Here is a 6,242-nt window from a genome sequence, read left to right as displayed (position 1 = left end):
TGTGTGTGTGAATACTTGTTTCCCCAAGGCTGAATATTCTGCCAATGGGTGCCTGTCAAAAGAATTTGGCATAGTTAACTGGAAGATAAAAAACAGAACTAACTTGTCCAACTCCAACCCAGCACAAGAAATGGTAGAGAAACCTGTATAAAATGAATCAAAAATTAAGAGAGAGGAAAAAGGAGGAAGTTAATTGCCTTACCTAAACTCTACTGTTAACTATAATGATGCTGGAAAGTGCTAAACATAGTCCTAGCTAAAGAAACTTGATCTCCAAAAACCCAGGCCTGGACAGAGCATGGGGCAGTGTGTCTGGATGTCCCTCCCACTGGCCTGACTGTGCAGGTGGCCGGCCGGCAGGTGGGAGATGGGGGCAAGTGTGACCTATTTGCTTTATTTCAATGCTTAAACATTGTATAGGCCATTGGAATCATGAAGATCTGAACTTTGAAGCGCAGCTTTGACCACCCATGGGAAAGTGTTACAGCAGCTGGAATGCAGAAATACCCAAACTCTATGAATGCCAGTGTGGCTGGAGTTGACATATTCAACAGTTATATAGATCTCTCTGGAAAGTTGCACAGCCACAGACTTCTCAACACAAAGTTAGGATTGCTTTCCATAGTGAAATCTCTTATTGGTGCAATAAAAACCAAAATGTGAGTAAGAACATTCTGTAGTTGATCCTATAGAGAAAACAGTGAAACTTAAATCCACAAGTATTTCATTTACAAGTATGGTTTCAGTAGATGGGAGACTGATATATAGAATTATGCTCAGGACTCAGAAAAAATTGTTTTGACTCAAGAAGCCATAATCCCTGTGAAAGGAGTCATTTTATTAGTTATCTCAAAGTACTAATGGCAAATACAATATCTTCAAATGCTAATAAAGGCTGAGAAGCAAAAGAATGGGTAATAGAATATATAAAATTAAATGCTGGGAATGAAGAACTGACGGCTTCAGCAAGAGGGAGCATAAGGACACCTATGACAGCAGCAGCATTTGTGGAGAAATCATTATGAAAGTTGGTACACAATACCCAGTCCCCCAGAGTATTAGCTGGTGATATATTTATTTGTTATTTAAAAAATAAAACTATATTTAAGTAGATTTTGTTTATTGTTATTACTTTTTAGTAAGCTGAAGAAAGGCTATGTGACTTTTGATCAAAAGAAAGAGGTAGAAGGTTTCTAAATGGAGCACTTGGAGGAAAATAAGGAAGAAATAATCTCATTCATAAGATTTAGCTTAAAAATTACCTCCACTTACTTACCATATCACCTGATACTCAAATACATACAGAGGACTTGAACTGGAAGGAGCAAAATCCCTAAAGGTTTAGCTTGGTCTACATCAAAAGTTCTTAAATTCTTAGTGGTATGGAAGAGGAGCTCCTTTTGAAATGCATTTGTACCCACAGAAGAGACAAGGGTGCAACAGATCCTATCTCAGTGGCAATGCTGAGGAACTAAGGAAGAGCAACTGGGGCAGCAGTCCAAGACAGGATGAATAGTGCAATGGCAAATCTCAATAGAAGAGAAAAAAAGAAAGGAAAGAGCAGAAGTAGGGCCCAGATCCTTTTTGAAGAGTCTGAGGCTGACTTTGGCTGAGGATAAAACCAAACAACCTCTCCAGGATGCATAAATAGTAGAAGTGAATAGGTCTATGGCCAAGGAAAGAACCTGTGATAAGACATAGTAGATGACAACAGGAGAGTGTGTGTGTGTGTGTGTGTGTGTGTGTGTGTGTGTGTGTTTTAATTTACAGAAAGTTCTAGAACAGATGAAACTACTATAAAGTGGTTTTAGGCTCCTCTAGAGCTATTCTATAAAATATAAATGGAGAAGAACCTATATGTAGGTTAACCGTAATGTCCTAGGGCCAAGAAGGAGTACTAAAGCCATAAGAGAAATAACATTTATTTTGCAAATTTATCTAAGAAAAATTGGTCATGTACAATTAACAGAATATTTGCTAAGTATAGGTACCCTCCAATAATGAAAAGTAAGTAAGGTCTATAGATACCTTATCCATAACCCCATTAAGAGATCTAGTCTGTTATTTTACTTTAACACTATTCACTAACAATAGTCATATCACAGAATGGTTCTAGAGTCTGTTCTATCATCTCAATGAGATCTCAGCTTTCTCCTATTTGGGGGTCCTTTGAATGCATCTTATAAAAAGATTCATGTGTGGTGACACTAATATTTGATTATCAGGATTCAGCCATTCTGTCTTATACATGAATTCCAGAGGTGCTGGTGAGAATTATTTCCTGGTAGTTCTAAGCAGAAGATGACACTGGAGGTTCCTACCATTGGTATTTTGAAAAGATTCCGTGGGTTCTTGCCCCACCACGATGTTCTGAAAATGTTTCTCACTGCCTCTCTCCCTCAGCCACTTTTAAAAGACTACTTTGTTTGAACCTATCTTAACTATATCATATATCTCTTTTGAATAATCTGTTAATAGCAAGTGTCTCTCCTTCATTGTGCTCATTACAGCTGAAATTTTGCATTTGAGTGATTTCTTAAATTAATATCTTCCTCTCCCAATAAACTCTAAGAGAGCAGGAAAGTGCCAATTTTTGCTAGTTAGTATGTTTCAGAGTGCTCTCACATTATTTGTTGAATAAATATAAATAAATGAATAATGATATATGAAATAAATACATGAATGAATGGATAATTATGAATGAATGAACAAATGAATGAGTGAGTGAATAAATGAATGGTCTTCTAAAATCATATGCTCTTGAAGAGAGTAAAAATGCTCTATATTCTTCTGCCTGTAGGAAAGGATAAGGTTGCCCTTGGTTTTGCTGAGAGATGCAAAGGCTGCATTCCTAGCACACAAGTCAAGACAAAGAACCTAGGATACTAGAGAACAGGTTTGTTGAAGAGGTAGCAGTAATGATGACATTCAAGCTGATGATTGTGACTGGCTGAAATGCCAATGCACAGCAACAACACAAGAGTGGTGTCTGTACCTAGGAAGAAGATGCCTGATATTTGAAATAGTATGTATAGAGGATCATGTAGATAAGGTGGAGGAGGTGTTTTCCTCAGTTGGTACATTCTTACGGTGCTAGAATTCCAAGAACTACACTAGTAGAGACTAGCCAATGATACTGACTTTGTTCATCACTATATTGAGTGCCATATGCACGGTTATACACCGTATGTTTGATTTATTGAACTGCGCTTCAGAGAAGAAATTTCCAAATTAGAGTCACAGAGAGCGGGAGAAGCAAAGTAGGCAAAGACCCTTCATTTCAAACAAAGTAGTTGCAGTTTCATCAGTTTTATATTTTCTTGTATATCGCTACCCAGAGAATATAAGCTCCACAAAAGGAGAAATGTTTTTGTCTATTTTATTCAGTGCTGGTTCCCCAACTCATAAAACAGTGTCTGTGTCTGGTGCACTGAGGATATTCAATAAATTTTTGTTGAACACATGGGCAAAGTTTTTAAGAAAAAAAAATTGGTAATAACATATTTTCCAGAGAATATAGTTTATCATTCTTTGAAGGATTGCTATACAAGATGAATTATATTCATAATTCTCACCACCAATTTTTAAGGACCTATATATAGTTACTGTTATTCAGTGCAGCTGAATACATCAACAAAATCTGTCTTCACAGTGTTTAGAAAGCCAATATGCTTTGCCTTTAAGTTTCACCTTTGTGAATTACTAAAGAAAGTCATCATCTCCTGTATGGTCTAAATTATTGCCTTCATGCTAGAATCAATTCTTAAATGTGAGTTTTCATATTCTCTACTAATTTGTAGAGTTTAATAACTTGGTGGTTCATTTTCTGATTTTATTTGAATACCTGCATGAAAGAATCCTGAGTATGTTATGTTGCATGTGCTACCATTAGTAAGAAGAAGATAAAGAAGGAATCTATTGAATAAAATATACATTGAATATCTGTTTCATTTAATTTTTAATGCAATTTTATCACCTACACAGAATGCTCCTAGATCTACCACATATTAACATCAAAGCCAAATAAAATTTCTGAGGTTGGTGCACTGGATTTTTTGCATACTTCTGTGTCAGAGGAAGGAAAGGTAGTCCAAAGGCTGCTAGAGGGTAACAATATTTAACATACTAAAAAGTATATTTACTTTTCTACTTAACAACAGAGTTAATGATTAGTGAGTTTCTTATTTCTAAATACTCATGTTCCAGTTTCATTTTTCCCTTAATACAGTTTCCAAACATATGAAAAAATAGCAGTGCATATTATATTTATCGAAGCTTATTTCAATAAGTCTATTGTTAGACCATACTTCTGAAAACCAAGATATGTAATAGCCTCAGTGTGAGACTTAATAAATGCAATCAAGTCAATAAGTGCATACATAAAATTTACAGTTAATAATCATCCAAAAACTTAAAGTAATACATGATTTCTGTGTAAATAAAACTTAAATAAAAGAAGATTATGAGAGGATGGTAGCAGCAGTGGCATACTTTGTTGTTTCTTACTTTAGTCTTCCCTGAATAAAAATCAAGTAAACATGACAGAAAAATATTCTCTAGTCAACATCTACAACAAACTTAGGTGACAAGGAATTACCGTAGACCCCAAAATACAAATAGAAGAAAACAAACCAGCAATAGATATAAGACAGAGCTTCAGGGACTAATACAAGCAAAAAGAAGGCAAGGAACCTCCAACAGGAATCAGAGTCAGGAAACTGTCAAAATGACATCGCATACTACTGGAATCTCATGGGCCATTTTGAGAAAATCAATAGTAACTGGGAGAGAATATTGAGGCTCCAAATTGTAGGCTGGAACATGGGGCTTTGAAAAATTCTGATGGTAGTATAAGTCTGGACTAAATAACTTCCTAAAACTAATAAACTGGCATACTCTTCCAAGATAATGCCCCTTACTCTGAACAACTACTGGGAACAAAATTCAAGCTAAGCATTACAAGGATGATAATGCCAAAAAGGGAAATTTTTTAAATAAGTAAGTAAATAAATAAAAGGAGCAGGATGTAGAGAAAGGAGATTTCAGAAAATACAAGGCCATATATTTTATTACTTTATGGATAGGAACTCTAGAACTGCTCTGTCTTTCTGATTATTCAATTTGAACTCTGGCTAACCGAAATCGAATGTTATATTTGTAAATTAAAATTTTTTTGAAAGAAATAAGTGTAAAATACTTAATAATTTGTATCAATTTACATTGAATAATTATATTAAACTTTATATTAATATGTTGTTTTTAATGATTTATATTAATTTTATATTATATAATCAATACTGCTATTTAATTAATAATTTTATATGGTGTTCAGATGATAATATTGTGGACATTTGGGTTAAATAGAACATTAAAATTTAACCAAATTCTTTTTACTTTTTTTAATGTGCTTACTTGAAAATTTAAAATTATGTATGTGCTATATTGTAATAGAACAGAAGTTTCAGGAAACAAAGAAACAAGAGAGAGACAGGTTGACATCTTGTAGAGATGTCAAGCACTGCAGGAGTCATCAATCTATCGCAATGTATGGATCAAGTTTGGGTTACATCACAAATAAAAGTTACTAGAAAATAGTGTAGAAATGTAAATATTGACTAAATATTTCACACTAAGAGGAGATGATCACTACTGTGATTAAAAAAGAATGCCTGTCTTTTACAGACCCATACAGAAATATTTATAGATGAAATGACATGATATCAAGATGGGGTTAAGAGAAGTGGGTGAGAGTTTAGAAGAAACCAGAGTGGCTATGAGCTCATCACACTGAAGTGAGTGGTGGGTGGGTATATAGAGATTTGCTATACTCTTCCAATTTGAATGATGTTTGAAATTTTCCATAATCACAAGATTAAAAAAAAGAAGAAGAAAAAGAAACAAATCTACTTCTACTATAGATTGAAAAACACTAAAGAGAAAGGTGGCTCTACAAGATGTAAAACTTGAAAAATGTCAAAATAAAGTCTCCTTTTATGTGACTTTAATACTAAAATGAGAATTGAAGGAGGCTTCACTATAGCTGGTCAGTTTTTCCATTTATGGAATGTTCCAAATCTTTATAAACCATCTGGAGAGCAAGGATTTGGCTAGATTTCTATTCCACTCTAATAATGAGATATTTATTAAGAAAGAATGTCAAAAAAAAAAAAACACCCTAGCTTTTAATGTGGCTATATGCATACACCAGAAACTGAAACACTTAAAACAATCTTCATCCAAAT

At 34.2% G+C, this 6,242-nt stretch overlaps 1 pseudogene; it reads left to right on the top strand.

The window, feature by feature from the left end:
- Positions 1-432: 432 nt before the first annotated feature.
- On the top strand, positions 433-1,025 carry LOC120603760 (PRELI domain containing protein 3B-like; annotated as a pseudogene).
- Positions 1,026-6,242: the final 5,217 nt, after the last annotated feature.

Source organism: Pteropus medius, unplaced genomic scaffold, assembly GCF_902729225.1.
Source record: "Pteropus medius unplaced genomic scaffold, Ma_sr-lr_union100, whole genome shotgun sequence".
Taxonomy (NCBI): Eukaryota; Metazoa; Chordata; class Mammalia; order Chiroptera; family Pteropodidae; genus Pteropus; species Pteropus medius.
Note: the sequence above shows the minus strand (reverse complement) of the source record. Positions and strands in the feature narration are given on the sequence as shown.